This window comes from Pelobates fuscus, chromosome 2 (genome assembly GCF_036172605.1).
Source record: "Pelobates fuscus isolate aPelFus1 chromosome 2, aPelFus1.pri, whole genome shotgun sequence".
In the NCBI taxonomy this organism is placed as follows: domain Eukaryota; kingdom Metazoa; phylum Chordata; class Amphibia; order Anura; family Pelobatidae; genus Pelobates; species Pelobates fuscus.
The window spans coordinates 51,131,077-51,152,991 of NC_086318.1; the positions used below are offsets into that span (position 1 = coordinate 51,131,077).

General features: G+C 40.9%; 1 protein-coding gene across 1 annotated transcript in view; it reads left to right on the forward strand.

Annotated features, from left to right (window-relative positions):
* NBAS (NBAS subunit of NRZ tethering complex) overlaps positions 1 to 21,915 on the forward strand; it is a 676,063-nt gene that overhangs the window by 390,216 nt on the left and 263,932 nt on the right. The gene's annotated exons all lie outside the window — the stretch shown is intronic.

The following is a 21,915-nucleotide window of genomic DNA, read 5'->3' on the forward strand; positions in this document are numbered from 1 at the left end:
TGTGACATCCTATCCCAGCATTTTCCGACATACGGCTTCGTAGGCAAGAATTGCGACTGAGCCATAAACTTGTAGCATATTGAGAATAGGCTGTGGGAAGATGATGTACAGCACAGCATATCACACCGGAAATGTGGATGCCTCATTTATTTATTTATTTTTTTAAATTCTTTATTTTTGTTGTGCATGTGATAGGTAACAATCAACATTTTGTACCGCTGCGCCCCAACAGCTGCAGCGGGGTTTGACCAACAAATAGTATTAGCATAGTTAAAACAGTTATAACAGTAATTGTCTTGCACAGTTTTTTTTATATTGTTTGACCTTGTGTGTTGTAGTGTTTCCAGGATGGCTTGTAGAGGTGGCTGCGAGCGTGTGGTGTGGGATTGCGTGGTATTTTAATCTAGATCGGTGTTAGGGTTGTGTCGGTTCGGGCTGTTCAGTATAGAACTATCCTATGATAGCGTGGAGGGTGGGTAAACTGGCCCGCCTTAGGTGGCACCCCTGGCCTAGGGGGTGGCGGGGGGGGGGAGAGTTGGCCGGTGTGGAGCTGAGCACCTGTCCTGTAGTGCCGCTTTTCCAGATACTATTAGTCGTGGGGTGGTGGGTCTTTCATGGGGGACTCTCATGTGTGTGGTGCGGTAACATATTTACATATCGTTAATTAAGAACAACTTGTAACAGTTTCTGGCAGTATACTTTGCAACTTTGCAGGTAGGTATACAGTCTTTCCAGAGTTCAGGTCCCTGTGTGGGTGGCTGTGCCAGCGTCAGGCACAAACGGGTTTATTCGGGAGGGGTTCCATGCATGAGAGTTCGCCCGAATATACAAAACACAACGAGGGAACCGGCTGGTAGCCTTTAAAATCTTGTATAGGTCCTATTTTCAGCAACACACAGTAACTGTGGGCCCTATATATAATATATACAAGAAAAAAACATAGTATAAACATAGCGTATACTGTTGAAACCTTTTTTACAATATGTGGAAAATAAAAAAGGTTCACTCACACTTTCCAGAGCCACATAAGTTAGGCTCTGGACTGTAAAGGTATTTCATCCACCAAGGGATACACTGGATCTGATCCTCCTCTTAGATGTTTGCAATAAGTTTTTCTTAGCAGGAACTCACTAACCAGGTAAGGTGAAGTGTTAAAATAAACATTTATTTGGTATAAAATAATAAAAGCAGAAATTGCTGACACAGCAGCTAGCACAACGCATTTCGACCCTCCAGGGTCTTTTTCAAGTGCAGTATTAGAGTTCGCCCGTCTGTCGTCGGTCTTTACGTGAGGCGGTAGACCCAGTGCCGTGAGGAAAGTTGGGGCTTCTGAGAGCGATGAGAGTTTGTGTGCTGTCCCTTTATGGTTTACCACCAGTAGCCTGGGGGACATCCAGCGGTATTTGATACCTGCTGATCTCAGCTTGGTTGTGAGAGGTTGTAGAGATCTCCGCCACTGCAGGGTGGACCTTGTTAGGTCCTGGTAGAAGGTAAGGTTAGCGCCTTCGAAGGTGAGCGGCGTCTTGCCCTGCAGCGCTGACCAGATGGCGATTTTGTCTTGTGAGTGTGAGTATTGCACTATGGCATCTTGTACTGCCGTCACTGGGGCCCTGCTGGACTTGGGCAGGCGGTATGTTCCATCTAGAGTGACTTTTTTGGCCTGTGCGGCGGCAAGATGGTGGCCACCAGGCGCCTCACATAGTGGGGGAGTTCTTCTGGAGTTACTGAGTCCGGTATGCCCCTTATCTTAAGATGATTTCTTCTTGACCTATCATCCAGTGTGGCTAGATGTATGGAGAGTGCTTGTTGCATGGTTTGTAAGTGGTGGACGGTTTCTTGTGTAGCATTCATGCCTTGTTTGAGGTCAGCAATATCCCCCTCTGTTGTGTTCACTCTGTCATTGACATTCTGTATATCTGCCATGTTGGTTGCCAGTAGGTTTTTGATTTCTCCTACCAAGTTTTGGAAGTCCCTTTGGGTGACTGGAGCTGACCCATCCCCTGCAGTTAGTGCGGTGGGCTCTGTGTGAAGCTGGATGGGCTGTGTATTGGTGTCAGTCTGTGGAGGACTGTCTGGCGTTTCCGCAGCTCTGTTGTACCCAGGCGGCGCCATTTTAGGAGATGGCTGCCGCTGGAGCATATGCCCGATGTGCTGTGCCCCTGATGGTATGTGTGGGGGCGATTTTGGGGCTCTGCGTCCCATCTCGGTGGCTGTTGTGGCCTGCCCTGCTGGCCCCTGCTCTCCCGCCGTACCTGGTGGTGTGAAGGCGCCGAACAGAGCCGCCAAGTCCAGGCTCTGGGTAGCGTGATAGGCCCCGGTCTTCCTCTTTTTCTTTGGCGCTTTGGCCGCTTGGAAGAACGGCATATGTCGTGTCGGGTTCGTGGTCTCGGTGCTCTCGGGTGAGTCGCTTGATCCTGCAGGTATTTAGGGGGTAGTTTTGGGGCTTTTTCTCCCCGTTTGGATCGGAGCTACCGCGACTTGCGTCCGCTCCGGTTCAGGCGCAGGCTCCGCCCCCGTGGATGCCTCATTTTAAATTAAAATATAACAAAACAAAAAAAAACAGTGCTAGGTTGAGATTATCGGAATACAATGGGAATCAAAAGCACTGGATGTTTGCGTTAAAACCGATTAAAGGTAGAGTGCCCATGAGTAAACATATTACACTGGCATGCTAAACTAACCACTGGAACTCTTCGCAATGTTGTGTCCCTACACCACAAAAAAACCCAAAACATATTAAGAGAAGACGGTGTCCACCAAGATCCTTGAGAGCACTATGCTTAGGCGTTGGGCCTAGTTACCCTTTCACATTGTTGTACGATAACAATTGAGAGAATATGCTAAACTAGAACATCTTCAGTATCATGGTCCACCCTTGCAGCCCCTCTTTACCTCTGGGTACAGTCTTGACTTCATTAATTATATAACTGCATCATTGGTGCCATTGTTTGTTTTCGGCTTCTAATTGGTATAGCCTTTGGAGCTTCCTGTAAATCATTTCAGAAATCTAATCTTGTTTTCATTTTCTAATTTCTTCCTCTTTGCTTGTTTTATCTTTTATTTATTTTTTTTTCTTCTCGTCCAAAGCTCTTTGATTTGTTAACTTATGAACTGCCCTAAGCTTATTAGTTTTCACTTCAGCTCTTATGGACATGAAGCATTCAAACCAGATATGTCAGGAGGTTTGTTTGATGTCAGTGTCTGTTGTTTTGCTTTCAAACAGATGTTTAGTTTTAACCAGACCATTCCTATTGCATTGTAACAACAATGTATTCATTAATTTACACAGTTCTCTAGAGAGTACGGAAACAATATTACCCTGTACTTCTCAAGCACCTCTGTCTTTTACTGCAGCTTCCTTAGTGTTTGTTACATTATGTAATTTTATAAAAATATTTTTACTGATACTGATGAGAGTATTTAAAGGGACAGTGAAACAATTGGAAACGTTCTGCTATGTTTATTGGAATGCGAAAAAAGAAGAGCTATGTATATTATATTATTGACATGTCTTCTGCCTGTACAGCCTGTGGAATCGGTGTAGCAGATAGGTCTATGTATGGGTGTACTTCCTCTTTGCCCTCAAGCTGTTTTTGGACTACATTACCCATAGTTCTCAGCTAGCCAATGAGCTGCAATAATATCTGGATAGTGATTATTCACAATACTGTTAATAATGAATAGATTTGAGCTGAAAATAACTTGAATTTATTTTGTCTAACTTTTTACGTTTGTCCTAGTAAAGAGATAACTTATAATATAGATATCCAGGTATAAGCTGTCTTATGAATGTTATATATTGCCACATGGACATGCATAAGCACTGCCATTAGTATTACATTTGATTCCCCCATAAGATCATCTGGTTGGCATCTCCGACTGAAGTATCTAACATTTCTTCTTATTTCTTTGTTTCTGGTCTTTAAATGGGTCTCTTAAAGCGAACTTCTTTTTCCATTGAGGCTTTACTAATGCTGATGTGCTAATTCCTCAGATCACAGTGTTCCCAGAATGCCTTGCTTTAATTTAAATGAGCACTGGTTGTGTAGTTTGAAGCCAAGACAGAAAGTACGTGTTAATATCTCTACAGATCATGAGATGTAGACATCACGTCAATAAATCCAAAGTCCAAGTTGTGGCCGAAGGGTACGTTATTAACCTTTGAGACAGATGTGAAAACAATTTGACCTAGAAAGGTCACTGTCAAGCTTTGTAGGTACAAACGTTCCCAGGTCAATTTATGGCAATATAAAGTACACTTCTGTCACATCTTAGATTGAGGATTAATTGATCTGCTGTGCATGGGGCACCTAAAGGTGGTGGTCTTCTCTGCGTGTTGTGACTGTTTTGTACATGACAGATCTGCTTTAAACGGAGCAGACTCACTGTGGTTATTCTGTTATTAGGTACTGTTTTCTTAAACAAAAGGATCGCCAATATTCTGTAATGAGCATTGACAAATCTGAATAGGAAACCAACAAGTGTCAGCATACTGTTGCAATAGACTCAGAAGATTTACAGTGTTAATTTGCAGGTCTTTTTTTCTTAATGATTTCTATTCATTAGTTATATTTACCTTGGAGAGCTGAATTCTGCAGTGAACATGACACCTGCACACATATTAGATGTTTGATTCTCTGTGCAGGAGCCTGCATCGACTTCCTCTAAGAATAATTACAGGTGCATTATTAAGACTGTGCGCTCTGCAATGCTTCAAGAAGCACAATTGTGCTATTTTACAGATTTGTTTTTTTAACTGCAACAAAAAAGATTGTATCTGTGTGCTGACTGCGCAAAAGCAGCAAGAGAGCATAGATCTTTGTAAAACTATGGAAATTATGGAACCTTTTTTTTAATCTATATGCTTAGATCGTGATATAAGCAGTTTTTGGTTAATTGCGCCATTAATAAGGGTTAGAGGTGGGAACATTACCTTGCCTTGCCTGATGCATATATCCTTACATCTGTGTTTTATAAATTTTTTAAATCACCTATACAGTTGTTTAAGTGACATTTCAAAATGCAATTTTACATGTCACATGCAACTTTTTATTCTAGGCAAGCTTTATGTTAAAGAAAAAAAAAAAAAACTAAAGCACTCAAGGTACTATTAAGTGAGCAGTGAGCTAGCTAAGAAACAGGAGAGTTCAATGCAGGTGGAGTGCAGTTTCAAAACAATAAGTTGTGTAGCACAAAGAACCATTAGCGTCGTGGAGGGATAGGGGCTTAAAACTTTAGGTGAGTTTAGAACACAGTGGACATTACTTTCCTTCACTGAGATGTGTTCTAAGTATAATACTTGCAAATTTATAACTTTCTCTGCACCATATGGACTGTGGCGCAGGGACCCAGCTTCTTCGGAGTCTCTTTTGCCCCACTAGAAATTAAACATGCCTGAGCTAAGAAGGGAGTTTTTGTATGTTACTATGACAAACTCTCCCTTTTAAGGGAGTTTGCCATGAGTTTTTGGAGGGGCCTGCTTGCCCGCCTCCTGCCCTGTGACTATGGCCCCTGGGATGCATTGCCCTTTAACCCCTTAAGGACCAAACTTCTGGATTAAAAGGGAATCATGACATGTCACACATGTCATGTGTCCTTAAGGGGTTAAAAGCGTTATTTGGGCATATTGGATTTTATTACACTTTTTCTTCCCCTTTAATTCCATGGGAAAATGTGCCTCTTCCCCTCCCCCTTTTTCCTGTCCTATTGTTCTACAGCAGGGTGTTGTCCCAGGGACACTGCCAGACCAGTTGAAACTGGCTGCTTTGTCCCTCCTCAATCTCTCATCAGCCCTTGCTATTGTTTAACCCCATGGCGATCCAACTGTATTCGTGAGATCTGAGCGCTTTTCGGACATATTGAGTGCTCAGATCCAAGCTATCTGGGGATATGTTGGACATATAGGTTAAACATTGTATTATATGAGTTATGTATTTTTATGTGGTTTTTGTAAGTTCTTTGACTTAGAAATATTTCCTGTTACTGGAGATAATTGGCTTACCACAGCCACTTAAGCCAATAATCTCAAGGATAAAGTAGGAGATAGACCGGCTGCACAGCCTAAATCTGTGGAACTGTTTTGGGCATGAAAGCCATGCTTGCAGTCGGTCAAATGTGACTTCCATAAAACTTTTGAACCCCTGCTCTGATCTGGGTGATTTTTGGATATGTTGTTCACCCAGATCAGAGCTGGCCAGGGATGCATAATGGGGATATGTTGTTGTTTTGGGGTGTTTCTGTTATGTTGTTGTTTTGGGTAAAAACTGTATATTTTCTGCCTGTGTTAATTAAGTTAGCCCATTGTGTTCAGTAATTATATCAAAGACAGAGGGGAGGGTTTGTGTGCCTTAGCTGGGAGTATCTGACTGTACTTTACTGTGTTGATTGGCTGTTGTAACTTTGTGTCCTGTGTACCACAAGGTTCACGTGGGTGGTAACCTTGTGGGAAAATGTGTATATAAGAAAGTCCTGTGTGCTCATTAAACCAGTTCTACTTCATCCTCAATTTAGAGTCATGTCTCTTATTGGGGGAATCGGCTACAAGGGATTTCTATGATCTTCATACTCCCTTGCATAGTCACTAAGCTCTTTTAAGAGCTTGTTCCTTCTTCACTGTCTGGGGAAAGAGAGGTTCACCCACTGGAACCTGGAGACTTGTCGTAGGTCCAGGGTGGGTAGGAGACGGTGAGACCCCAACCAAGCTGCAGCGGTTTGGGGGGGTCTGCAGTACTTATGGTGTCAAGTGGAGTGCTTGGAGCCCTCAGGAAGCACTAGGAGCATCCGTCAACGAGGTACTCAGTCGGGGTACCAGGTGATCCATTTCAGTTACCATAATTTGTTTGGCTTAAAAGATCTCTGAAGTTTGTTCATTTAAAGCTAGATGGGCCATTGACCTCCAAAGAGAGGTAGCAGAGGAAGAGTGGTTGTTCTTTATTGTATAGTTCCGAAGTTACTCATATTGACCTTCCCCCGTTCAAATTATTGCTTACAATTGTGATGAGATGGTATATTGTTCCTGCATGTTTATCGCATATGTCTAGCTCACATGATCTTGGAGAGTATTGGAGAGTATGTGACAAAAGGAGAACTTATTGCCCCTTATTATTAAGAGGATTTTCCAAATAGCATCCAAATCGTCTGGGTTTCATCTCTGGCAACATCCAGGAATTAAATAATATTTACCCTTCCTCCTTTCTGAAACCCTTGAATTGTCTGTTTTGCTGCTTATTATTATCTAAAAAAAGCTTTTGACAGACAGTGGAGATCTATTTCTGTTCACTCTTTAGCACGATCCTTAGAATTATCCAACGTTCATAAAGTGTGCGAACACATGTCTCACAGAAGAAACAACACCGAAAACATTTTCCACTAAGCTTGGTATCCTTGGGTAAACCTTCCTGAGCCCCCTGACTGAACTCTATAACACATCCTGGTTGCCTAGTCTTTCAGTTATGTTTATACGTTATTTACACTTTTGTGGTGTTTGTGTTTAGCTGTAATTTTCCGCTCTCTCATTTACTGTTCCTATACAAATTATATGTTGTTTTTTTCAGGACAAAAAAGGCTTTCTTTACATACCATTATTTATAGAATCTCATGTCATTTAATTTAAAAAAAAAAAAAATATGATGAAATAAATGAAAAAAATACATATTTTTTTTACTTTTACTTGAAATATCTTTTACTCATCTACAAAAGCAAATAAAAAAAACTGCTAAATAGATTCAAAATTTTGTCCTGAGTTTTAAAATACACAGTGTTTACATGCTTTTTTTTTTGCAAGTTATAGGGCTATAGGTACAAGTAGGGTATTGCGGTTTCAAAACATACATTTTTTCAAATTTATCAATAGTGACATTGTAACACTATTATCTGTCAAAAATATCTGAATAACACCCCACATGTACGTATTTTTTTTTTGAAGTAGACAACCCAGGGTATTCAATATGGGGTATATCCAGCCTTTTTCAGTAGCCACCTAGTCGCAAACACTGGCCAAAGTTAGCGTTCATATTTGTTTGTGTGTGAAAAAAGTAAAAAACTAAATTGAACGCTAATTTTGCCCAGTGTTTGTGACTAAGTGGCTACTAAAAAAGACTGGACATACCCCATTTGCAATACCTTGGGTTGTCTTCTTTTGCAAATGCTATGCCATCATGGGGGTAATTCTCATTCCTGGGCTACCATACGCTCTCAAAGGCAACGTAACTAACCTGGCCATTTTCAATGTAAAAATATTTGACCCTTATATTTGACCCTGTAACTTTCAAAAACGCTATAAAATCTGTACGTGGGGGTTACTGTTAAACTCGGGAGACTTTGCTGAACACAAATATTAGTGTTTCAAAACAGGAAAACGTATCACAACAATTATATCATCAGTAAAAGTGCTGTTTGTGTGTGAAAAATTTGAAAAAAGTCACTTTCACTGACAATATCATCACTGTGATAGGTTTTAATGTTTTGAAACACTAATATTTGTGTTCAGCGAAGTCTCCCGAGTAAAACGGTATCCCCCATGTACAGGTTTTAGGGTGTCATAGAAAGTTACATGGTAAAATACAGTGCTAGCAAATTAAATTATCTGCAATTTCGGCCTGGGTTGGCAGGCAGGTCCCTCAAATTGCAATTAATAAAATTACTTAATTATGTAAAAATATTACATAAATACGCACGTAGAATTGAAATATATATGCATATTTATATATTTGAAGTCTACATGTATATTTATATAATTATTTATGTAATTTTGTATATGGACAAATGTATATTTCATATTATTTTTATTTATTTATATATATATATATATATATATATATATACAATTTCATTCTAAATGTATTTTGATATAAATATATATATATTAATATCAAAATACAGTTAGAATAAAATTTCATATAGATATATAATTTTTTTAAAAAATGTATTATTTTAATTTTTTTTTATTTAATTTAATTTAATTTACTTATTATTTGTATTTTATAATACTATATACAATATATAGTTATATATATATTATATATATACGTGTGTAATTTAATTATTAGTGTATTTTTATATTGATATATTTACATATTAATATAAAAATACACTTGGTATGACATTATATATATGTTATATAGATATATATATATATATATATATATATATATATCTATATATCATATATATATATATATATATATATATATATATATATATATATTTTTTTTTTTTTTAATGATTTTACAGTTGCAGGGAGACTGCCTGTCAGCACAGACAATACCCCTGCAGGCAGAAACATGGACACCTATTGTGACCATGTGGTCGCTCTGTTGAGCGATCACATGGACCTAGGGGTCCTAATCCGCCATGGGGAGACTGTCTGGGCTGCAGGCAGTCTCCCCACACCGGGACCAATGCCGATTGCCGCCGGGGGAACGACGGATATCGGGTAAGTAACTAAGACTGTTAGGACGGTTCAGGACCGTCAGCGGTCGGCAATGCAAAAATTACGATGACGGTTCTGAACCGTCCTCGGTCCTTAAGGGGTTAACATGCTTGTTTGTGCATAAACTTAAACTATGCATGCTTGTTTGTGCATAAACTATAGTTCCCTACAGTGCCCCCTAGGTCAACCCCCCCATCCCCCCATGGTGCAGAAGGGGTTAAAAAAAAAAGTATTTGATCCCCTGATGATTATAAAACGTTTGCCCACTGATAGAAGAAATGATCAGTCTCTAATTTTAATGGTAGGTGTATTTTAACAGTGAGAGACAGAATTACAAAAAAACAAATCCAAAAATTGCATGTCAAAAAAGGTATAAATTGATTTACATGTCAAGAGTGAAATAAATATTTAACCCCTTCGACTTAGTGCTTGGTGACAAAACCCTTGTTGGAAATCACAGAGGTCAGACATTTCTTGTAATTGGCCACCAGGTTTGCACACATTTTAGGAGTGATTTTGTCCCACTCCTCTATGCAGATCCTCTCCAAGTCATTAGGGTTTCGAGGCTGATGTTTGGCAACTCGAACCTTCAGCTCCCTCCACAGATTTTCTATGGGATTAAGGTCTTGAGACTGGCTAGGCCACTCCAGGACCTTAATGTGCTTCTTCTTGAGCCCCTCCTTTGTTGCCTTGGCTGTGTGTTTTGGGTCAATGTCATGCTGGAATACCCAGCCATGACCCCTTTTCAATGCCGTGGCTGAGGGAAGGAGGTTCTCACCCAAGATTTGATGGTACATGGCCCCATCCATCGTCCCTTTGATGTGGTGCAGTTGTCATGTCCCCATAGCAGAAAAACACCCCCAAAGCATAATGTTTCCACCTCCATGTTTGACGGTGGGGATGGTGTTCTTGGGGTCATAGGCAGCATTCCTCCTCCTCTGAAGAGCTCGATTTTGGTCTCATCTGACCAACACAATTTCACCCAGTTCTCCATAGTGTGTTACCAATAGTTTTCTTGGTGACTATGGTCCCAGCTGCCTTGAGATCATTAACAAGATCTGGGCTTATTCCTCACTGTTCTCATGATCATTGAAACCCCACAAGGTGAGATCCACCAGACCGAGGGAGACTGACAGTTATTTTGATTTTCTTCCATTTGCGAATAATTGCACCAACTCTTCTCACCAAGCTGCTTGACGATGGTCTTGTAGCCCATTCCAGCCTTGTGTAGGTCTACAATCTTGTCCCTGACATTCTTGGACAGCTCTCTGGTCTTGGCCATGGTGGAGAGTTTGGAATCTGATTGATTGATTGCTTCTGTGGACAGGTGTCTTTTACACAGGTAACAAGCTGAGATTAAGAGCTCTCCCTTTAAGAGAGTCCTCCTAATCTCAGCTTGTTACCTGTATAAAATACACCTGGGAGACAGAAATCTTGCTGACTGATAGGGGATCAAATACTTAATTTACTCATTGACATGAAAATCAATGTATAACTTTTTTGACATGCATTTTTTCTGGATTTTTTTGTTGTTGTTGTTGTTAGGTCTCTCACTGTTAAAATACACCTACCATTAATATTATAGACTGATCATTTCTTTGTCAGTGGGCAGACATTTTATAATCAGCAGGGGATCAAATACTTTTCTTCCCCTCTGTTCCTACTTAGGCTCCGCGCTCGCATTAGTTCTTTCCCAATAGGTTAGCTTTAAACAATGCTTTCATGTGGCGTTAACTCACAAAGGTAATTATTACAGTTTCTTAAAAACTGCAATAATTACCTTTGAAGGGTTAAGGGACCTGGGACACTGCGCCCAGAATTTAATCTATATAACATGTGCCTTGATGTCTGCTGCAGGTCTCAATAATATATGTAGCATTAATGAAAGTATCCCAATATTTAAGATGCTAGTAGCTTCCTTCATCAGAATAACATAGCTGTATGAATTTGGTGATTGTGACTTTTATTACATTTTAGTATTGATCTTAATAATTCTATGCACATTGTGAGAATGAAGGAGTCCTTTGCATAATGAATATTACCTCGGTAGATTTCTGAATAACCATTCTGACAAGGTAATTGAACTGAAGTGCAAATGCATGACAGTATTATTGCCCATATAATGTACTAAACTTATTAATTTCAAGAGAAAAAAACTAATCATTGCTGGGGAACAAGCTTATTTCAATGTTTGACCTCTCGCTAATTGGATTGGAAACTGCTGAGATCACTACTTATGAATAAGTGCATAGTGCACTGTACATGCATGGTCTTTTCTAATACTTCACTTGTATACCTTGGTATTTAATCTCACTGCGGAATCGTAAATAGTTTCCCCATTCTTCTGGTGACGATTCTTTTTTTTTTTTTTTTTTATTCAATTGTGTTATTATATCACCTCTCTCCCATAGATAATATTTACTCATTCAATTGAGTGGACAGCAGTGTGGTGGAAAATTACAGAACCACGTGTTTTGTGTTTTATTACTGTTGTGTTATACTTTATCTACTCACTCAGAGGATTGAACTGTAAGTTGCCAAATGATATTGAGGAATTTATATTTTAATTATTGGTGCTACCTTTATTTTTGTTTTCTCTTTGTTTTTACACATACACAAGTTCACTCACTAGTAGACACACACATACACACAAGCTCTCTCACTAGCAGGCAAATACATACATACACACACACACACACAAGCTCACTTACTAGCAGACACACACATGCTCATTCACTAGCAGACACACGCACACACAAGTTAACTCACTAGCAGACACACACACACACACACAAGCTCACTCACTAGCAGGCATATTTTCACACAAGCTCACTCACTAGCATGCACACACACACAAGGTCACTCACTAGCAGGCACACACACACACACACAAGCTCACTCATTAGCAGGCACACACACACAGGCCAGCTCACTGACTAGCAGGCACACACACACACACACACACACACACAATCATTGTCATAGCTGAAGATTACCTATTACTGTTAAGTGAAGTTACAATTTTGTGGCCTTTTCTTTCCAGCAAGGTCAGCAACGTATGTGGGGGTGGGGCTTTTGTCCAGGAGGCAGGGCTTGCGTGCAGAAGTGGGGCATGCAGCCGAAGCTGATGTCCATTTTGAAAGGGACACTGACAGGTCTCCCTCCGGCCGCCAGCAGCCTAATTGCAGCCGCACCAGCCCCCAGCTCGCTCCTCCCTCTTTACTCCCCTCGGACTAGCACAGTCCCAGGGGAAAATATTTAAATGACATGAGTCTGGTGATCAGGGCTGTCAGCCCAGTATTGCGGTGGGCTAGTCCGGCCCTGACTTATAGATATATGTGCATATCTCCTAATGCTTCACACATTTAAAAGGAGTTTACATAAGAGTGTCATCTCAAAATATTTTTTTTTCTGTTATCCCTTGTTAGTCACTGTCACTAATGGCATCATTCTTATATGTGATCATGCCTAACCACAAATTCCATAGAATATATATGTATAATTTGTAATACCCAGAACTGTCCTTTAGAGGCTACAGAACCCAGAGTATCCTTACTCTTTAAACTTTCTGGCCAGGGTTAGTATAGGGAACAGCCTGTCTTGGAGCTTGCATTCTGCTTTTATAATACATGGTGTTAAATGCCTATAGACGTTTGACCAACAAGATACTCTGGGTGCTGTAGCCTCTACTGGAGGTATTACATCTAAACATATATTTTCTATGGAATTAGTGGTTAGGCATGATGCATATGAGACAAGAATGATGCTATTTTTGAAAGTGACCCATAGTGAATAATAAGGGGTAACACAAGAAGCAGATTATTTTGACACATACCCTTAAGTAAATTATTTTTAAATGTATTGACTTGTGTATTAAGTCATGGTATGGTGATCAGGGATGTATTTACCACAAAGCATTTGCCTGGGGCGGCACTTTCGGGGGGAGGAGGGGGGGGGGGCGCCAAAAAATGCCACCCCAAGCTCCCAGACAAATGCCTTGTTTGCCTCGTGTTCTGGTGCTGTCCACCTTACTGTGAGTGAATGAGTGTAACGGATCACCTTCCGTTGACAGATGCTCCTAGCGCTTCTTGAGGACTCCCAGCACTGCAAACGACACCACAACCACCGCAGACTCCACAACCGCCGTAGCTTAACTGGAGCCGCGCCGTCTTCCTTCCACCCTGAATGAACCTCCAGCATTCAGGACCGTGTGGGAAAGACCTCTCCTCCAAGGAGAGCGTAACAGGAACAAGAACAAGTGATTAAAGCTCAGTGGAGTATGCAGAGCATAGCAATCCCCAGTGTGATATAGCAGTTCCCTCCAATAACGAGACAAGGCTACGTATTGAGGGTCAAGAAGAACTCTTTTAATTACACACACTCTGCTTTTATGCAATTCTCCCCTGCAAGGGAGACGCCCACATCCAATTAAACATTAACCAATCATATATCGGTTACATCCCACATATTCCCTCCCCTCTGCTTGGGAGATAATTGAGTTTCCTACTGTATCTACTCAATTATCTCCAAGCTAAAACTTATTAATTTGTATACATTTCTATAACTTCTAAAATATACATGCCACAAACATAAAACATACATTTTCATAATCAATCCATTCAGGGGAACAACATATTAAAAAATGGCACGAGTCTTTCATACAGTCTTTCAGTATACGGCTGGGCTCCATGGCATAGCTATCTGGGGTAGCATGGCTTTAACAGTCCGCAGAAAGGCACAAATAAACCTTTCGGCAGGGAAAATAACAGGTTTGAACTGCAGGGCCATAGTCACAGGGCAGGAGGCTAGCAATCAGTCCTCTCCAATGCCCAGTGGCAAATGGCAGTTTGTCACAGTGAGTGTAGCTGTCAGTGTGTGTCTGTGAGTGAGAATGGGTGTGTGCCTTATTACTAATAAAAATGAAATGAATTATTCCAAGTGCAGATCCCTGAGGTACCCTGCTGGTAACAAGACCTTTCTTCGAATATAATCCATTGACTACAACCCTCTGTTGCCTGTCACTCAGCCACTGCCTAACCCATATAACAATTTTGTAATCTAAACTTAAAGATTGCAGTTTATTGATAAGCCTTCCATATGTCAAAAGCCGTACTGAAATCTAGGTAAGCAATGTCTACTGCACCACCCTGATCTATTATTTTAGTTACCCAATCAAAAAAATCAATAAGATTAGTTTGGCATGACCTACCTAAATTAAACCCATGTTGTCTCTGATCTTGAAATCCCTCTGATTTTCAATGTTCAGCAATTCTACCCTTTAACATGGTGTCCATTACTTCCCCCAGTACTGAAGTAAGGCTTACTGGCCTATAATTACCCGACTCCTCCCTACTACCTTTCTTGTGAATGGGCACAACATTCACTAATTTCCCATCTTCTGGAACTACTCCTGTTAACAATGATTGGTTAAATTAATCCATTAATGGTTTTGCTAGTACACCACTAAGCTCTTTTAATAGCTTTGGGTGTATTCCATCAGGTCCCATTGACTTATTTGTCTTTACTTTTGACAGTTGAAATAGAACCTCTTCCTCTGTAAACTCACGTGTAATAAATGACTAATTTATCCTTTTTTTTTTTAACAGAGGTCCCTTTCCTTCATTTTCAGCTGTAAATACCGAACAAAAATATTAATTGAGGCAGTCAGCTAGACCTTTATCCTCTTCTACATACATTCCTTCTTTTGTTTTTAATCTAACTAATCCTTGTTTTACTTTTCTTTTCTCATTAATGTATCTAAAACATGTTTTGTCCCCCTTTTTTTTACCGACTGTGCCATTTTCTCTTTTGTGTGTGACTCGAAAGCTCTTATAACTTGCTTAGCCTTTTTCTGCCTAATCTTATAGACCTGTTTTTCTTCCTCACTCTGAAATTTATAATTCAGAATAAAATTATAATTACTAAATGCTAACTTTTAGTGTTTTACTATTTTGGACACATCTGCGGAGTACCACAGTGGTTTCTTTAATTTTTTGCTCTTAATGACAACTAACACAATTTTCTGTTGCCTTCAGTAGAGCAACTTTTAAATAATCCCATTTCTCTTGAACTCCATTTACACTGCTCCAGTCTGTAACGACTCCTTTAACCCCTTAAGGACCAAACTTCTGGAATAAAAGGGAATCATGACATGTCACACATGTCATGTGTCCTTAAGGGGTTAAACACATTCTAATTTTAGAAAAATCATTTTTTCTAAAGTCTAAAACTTTTGTTTTTGTGTGGTGTGACTCAGTCACTGTACTTTTATTAAACCATATACTGGTGATCACTGGATCCTAAACTTGCACCTACTTTCTGACACCAAATCTCCATTTGTTAACACTAAATCTAGTATGGCCTCCGTACGAGTTGGCTCCTCAACGACTTGTTTTAGAGAGAGTCCCAGTATGGAGTTTAGAATATGAGTGCTCCTGCCACAAGCAGCTATTTTTGTTTTCCAGTTCACATCCGGAAGATTAAAGTCACCCATGATGATAACTTCCCCCTTCATTGTCATTTTAGCTATTTCCTTAACTAGTAGATTATCTTACTCTTCTATTTGTCCTGGGGGCCTATAAATCACACCTACACAAGTTACTGTGTGATTACCAAATTCTAATGTAACCCAAACTGACTCTATGTTCGCCTCACTAACTTTTATTAGGCTAGATTTTATGTTATTCTTCACATACAGGGCCACACCTCCCCCTTTCTTGCCTTCTCTGTCTTGTCTACAGAAAGAATACCCTGGTATGTCTATGTCCCAGTCATTTTTCTCATTATAACATGTCTCATTAACAGCGACCAAATCTACATTATCAGTTGCAATTATTGCCACTAGTTCATGGATCTTATTCCCTAAACTGCAAGCATTTGTAGACATGGCTTCAAGCTTTAAGACAATGTTTATATATATATATATATATATATATATATATATATATATATATATATAATATATCTATATCTATATCTATATATATATATATATATATATAATATACAAACCAGTGCACTCGCTTGTTAACTAAACAGTGATTTCAAATCCTAAATAGTACTATTTAAAAACCTAGGTAAAAAATAATGGGGGTTTGGTTACTTTATATGATCATACATTGCATAAGCCTGCCAACTGCATCATCTGTATTTTGGTCCCAGTAGCACCCTGTAATACATGCATGTTTAGGTGTGCAGCCCTCCTGACTTTGTTTTTATATATATATATATATATATATATATATATATATATATATATTTGTAGTCGGGGCAATTGCCGTGATAATAGTGTAACATAGCATATTATAACCAAAATACATATTCAAATGACACCAGTCGGTTGTGGTGTACCGGAACCGACAGTGCAGTAGGCCTGTAATAAAAATGGGCCCACCTTAGAGGGTGATATGAATAGAGGGAGCGGTGGGAGGGGTGATTCGCCAGACTGTCCACGGTAAGGTGGGAGAGGATTGGCCGCCCTTTTAAAGGGAGTTCAAGCCCCTCCCACAACTACAGACCAAGGCCTTACATTTGTAGTCGGGGCAATTGCCGTGATAATAGTGTAACATAGCATATTATAACCAAATGACACCAGTCGGTTGTGGTGTGCCGGAACCGACAGTGCAGTAGGCTTGTAATAAAAGTGGGCAAAAAGAAGAATACCATACCAAATTAATCATATAACAACAATTGTTTATTCGGACAAGTCACGAAAAGCTTGTATTACCTCTACCACTGGTTCGGGCTGTAAAGAGTATAGGTGGAGAACTTCTAGCGTCCCATAGTCCCGATGATATGAGCTGGAATGTGGTTGGAGGAAGCTGAGAATGCTGGCCCTATGGGGTAGGAGTGTCCTGATGAAAGGTTTGTATTATGCCGAGCCTAGTTAACAGTAAGTGAACACGAAGCATGCCTTAAGATGCTGTACGAATGGAGCCTGAAGTTCTGATAATGGCTGGAGTGGTTGTATCTGTAAAGTGGTGCAATAAGTATCCAGAACTTTACCGGGCCCCATTGTTTAGAGTAGGTAATAGGGGTATGGTGACCGTATGTGCTGTAGGGATAGGTGTAGACTGATGTAAAGATAGGTCCTAATGGTCTATGGTGTCTGTGGTAATTATATTCTTAGTGGTAAAGTCATGGGATGTAAGAACCCATAGCAGGCTAAAGGTTTGGCTGTTTGATTGTTGTATGGTCATGTGCTCCACAGGAGCTGAATCTATAGTTGGATATTGAATGAATATGTTGTGTGGATGAGTAGCCTTTGATATGGCACAGGTGTCTTGGATTTGAATTCCTTTCAGTAGGTCTTTATCAGATAATATAAAAGGAATCCTGTATTGTTGGGGTGTCGTAGAAGCATGTGGTGTTGGATATCCATAAGATACTGTTTAATCGTGTTAAATGATTATATAAGTTAAGGTGGCAAAAGAAGTGAACCCCAAAACAGATTCCATAGCAAACATGTCAATAGCTTGAACCCCCCTACAGCCTTAGTGAAAATATGTGAACACCCTATCATACAATTACCTATTGTCGACTGAAAGTGTAAGGGGAGAAACGTGATGTGCAAGGTTAAACCATACCTTTATTCCACGAGCATGTCTCGGAATGGCGGGCCGGTTAGCTAGCCCGGAAGAGGTGGGTAGTGTCTGGCCGAAACCCCGAAACGAAACCGATGGATGTGGTCAGCTGAGACGTTTGTGAAACCCGGCATGTGAATACAAGTGATAAAATAGCAAGCAGCTACTGATGTGAGTTTCCTCAATAGTCTCCTGAAGACCCGAGATGAAGATCGGCCCATATGTACAATGGTTAGGTGTATGTGAATAATATCTGACAGAGTGACATGAGCATATTGGTCCCCAGGCTATGGCAGCCGTCATGAACGGATATCATATGAAAACAAGGTCGGAGTATAGGAGAAGCTGGGTCGGGACTTAACGCCTATGGGCCATGATGCGCAACGCCATACATTCCCTCCGAAGGCCGCCAAACCAGAGTATGCCGCGCCATCTGTCCAAACAAAGGGTGAAATGTCAGAGAGGGTGGAATAAACATGGCTCACCCTTCCGGTATTCGAGGAAAGTGCCAATAAGTAAATCAGTGGTTGCATGAGTGTCTAAACATGATATGTCTGTGGTGAGTCGTGGGAATAAAGAGTAGTAATCGGGAAATGAAGGATCTACCCTGTGGTATGATTCACATGGCAACATTGAGCGACCCCAGCAGTAATCAAAGGTTCTTGCGGTAACCAGACCTCGTTGCAATTAGAGTTCAAATGCACGATATGTGCCAGCCTGTATGTGGAATGAGTCTAGCCGGATCCCCAAAATTGTGTGAAAAGGAGGGGAACCAAACCCCCCTCCACAAACCCTTGAACTAGTTCCATCCTTATAACTGTACACATTAACTCTCGGTCTGTTAGATCTGTAGTAAGTTAGCATTCCACTGTCCCAGTTGTCAAATGTACAAAATTCATGTGGAACCCTAGAGTCAGCCTTTACGCCTAAATGTAACCAAATGCTGTGAGGGATGGTATTGTAAAAGTGTAACCAATAACATGATGTTGATGCCAGTGTGGTGAGTTTTTTTTTAGACACAAGGATAATAAAGAGAACAAAACGTGTAACAACCCACCTGAACTAGAACCACCAGCCCCTCTGGAACTGTGATACATAACAGAAAAACATGTAATTTAATCATCATAGTGAGATGAAGGGATAGGGTACTGGCAGGCTAGCTAGAAGCCAAGTGGTGAAGAACTTAGCTAACTTAACGTGACAGATGAGGCCCTACTAATTGCCAAGCGGCGTGAGAGGCGCTAACTATGAGTTGGCCCTATGGGATTTTGAGGCCACCGAACGTTGTGGCAGGGTGTTGGCCTCTCGGTGGCAACTAAAGCATAAGATAGAATGGGAGTGACATGGGAGGCCCTCCCTATGCAACCATGCGAGGCGGCTACCTATGATTTGGGCCGAGGGACGTATACCTCCAAGTATGAGGATGGGTGATGGCCTCGCGGGACCACTAACGTATGGATTAGGACCGGAAAACAGAACCTAGTTGGGCAACCTAATTCTCAAAAAGCCAGTACTACCCTAAATAGAAAGTACAGGGATGTGATACAGTTGAGACAGGACGAGATTACCAGCAGGAAAATAGGAGCGAGGGAGGTATTGGATACGTGCTGTAACCTAGTAAAACGATAAGGGTAGTCAGTATCCGTGCGTGTAGATTATGTGAGTGGCCCAGAACACGGACCTGAACAGTAAACGGAAAACCTTCCGGAGAACCTATAGAGAAGTAATGAAAATAATAAAAGGTAGGTGACGGAAATGCATTGCTTGTACAGCAACAGAACTGCACGACCAAGACACCTAAAAACGAGATGTTAATGCTCAATAACAGAACACACAATGAGTACAATCTAAACCACAACATCAACCCAAGAAGACCAAGCATTTTATCAATGACGTCACAAAACTTAAAATTAATATCCTGCAATGAACTTGCAGGAACATAACGAATATCAGATAACAGAAAATTTATATACCAGCTGACAGACCAAGGACTCCTATGGAGGGGTAATGCCCCGACGTCTCTAAACCTGAGTGCGATACCTAGGACTAAACCCTGCATTTATGTAGACAGAGTGATATACCTACCCGATATGTGAATTGGGGCCCACTACATATTGAAAGCAGGGGCAAATCTGAACAGCAGGACGTTAAAATTGAACCTTGGTTCCAAGTGTGCTCAAACGCCCTACTATAATATACCCCAAATTATAATTTATGAAACAATAAACAAGATTTCAACCACTAGAACTATGGTATATTAGTGAGGCACAGCAATGAAGGGAAACATTTGCAGGACACCAACATACATTCTGTAAGAAAATATTCTGGTTGCTCTTATGCCACTAAGAGTACAAGGGTGTTATCGGCTAGAGGGACGGAAAGTAAAGGACAAGAGTTGCATTCCTTTATATGACTTGCGTAGCATACTAATTGTGAACAGCTGTGTGGCGTGACAGAACCTTCTATATGAGGCAGTATTTCATCTCTTTATACACTTATCAATATTTAGTATTCACACAATGGAATGGTAGAGACACTCGCCTAGTCTAACTAATGTATGCTTCAATATGTATGCCCTCTGGCTCTACAAATGCATTGTATACTTATTGTTATATTGTTATTCAACAGTGCTTAGAGTCTCCCTTCAGGGAATGGAAAAGTCGCACCTGTACAGCTTGCCAGTGAAACAAATCAAATGTCCAATAGAAAAGACATTTGCACACTATAGGTGCTTGAAATGTCAATACAAAATAAGTCCAGCTTCACAGTCATTTTAATAGAAATTGTATGTGAGTTTTAGAATGCCAGGTAACGAAACAGAACATGTGAACAAAAGTGACAGACAATATTGTCACCACCATAAAAATTAAACTAAGATCCACATTTGTAAATATGCAGTAACTTATATAACGTACACAGTATCCATAGAATTATGGATATATTATATGAGTTGCTAGAGCAATAATTTACAAGTATTTAAAACAATTCCTGGTTGCCATGGAAGTCTAACAATCAGCACTGTAAGAGCCGTGCATAAACTCTTGGAAACCTGTTTCACCTGGAGGCTTTACTGTGAATACATTTCCAACTGGAAAAGCCGCCACTGCTCGACTTGCTGCGCCCTACAACAACCCGATTTTGGCAAGACTCCCTGAACTAACCACATGCGTTCCATACATCACCATGGCAACCAGCCGGAACACAGTGTCGGGAGCCTGCGGCGCAATAGTGTACCGTCCGAGTTACCGGGCCCCCCAAGCTCATGGTTGTGGGGGGGTAAGAGTTTAACGAGCCGGGTCCACCGATGCAGAGAACCGGCTCCTATCGAGAGGGGAGGGGGGACTGGTCGATCCCGGGCAAGGCTCCCCGGTGGGGAAACCCCACAATCCCCCATGCTGCAGCCCCTGTCCCAGCCGGCCGAGGACCCAAGCTGTGTGTGGTCTGCAGGCCGGTACAATGATACCGGCCTGCTTACTCACCATCCATCGAAAACCGCCGTGAAGGAGGAACGCCAGCTGTCAGGAGTAGCTACTGTGCTGCTGCCACTCTGGAACTGCTGCCTCCACTCTGGGAACCGGAAGTCCAACCGCTCTGGGAACCGGAAGTGATTTGCCAGACTGTCCACGGTAAGGTGGGAGAGGATTGGCCGCCCTTTTAAAGGGAATTCAAGCCCCTCCCACAACTACAGGCCAAGGCCTTACATATATATAATCATAAATATATACAGAAAAAATATATAATATCTAAAAATGGTCACACATAATGATCACATTTTTAACCTGATCCCTGACTTCTTTAACCCCTTAACGACCGCTGACGGTTCAGGACCGTCAGCGGTAAAACGTGCGTTTGGACCGCTGACGGTCCTGAACCGTCATAACGGTTTTGGGCTACTTACCTGAT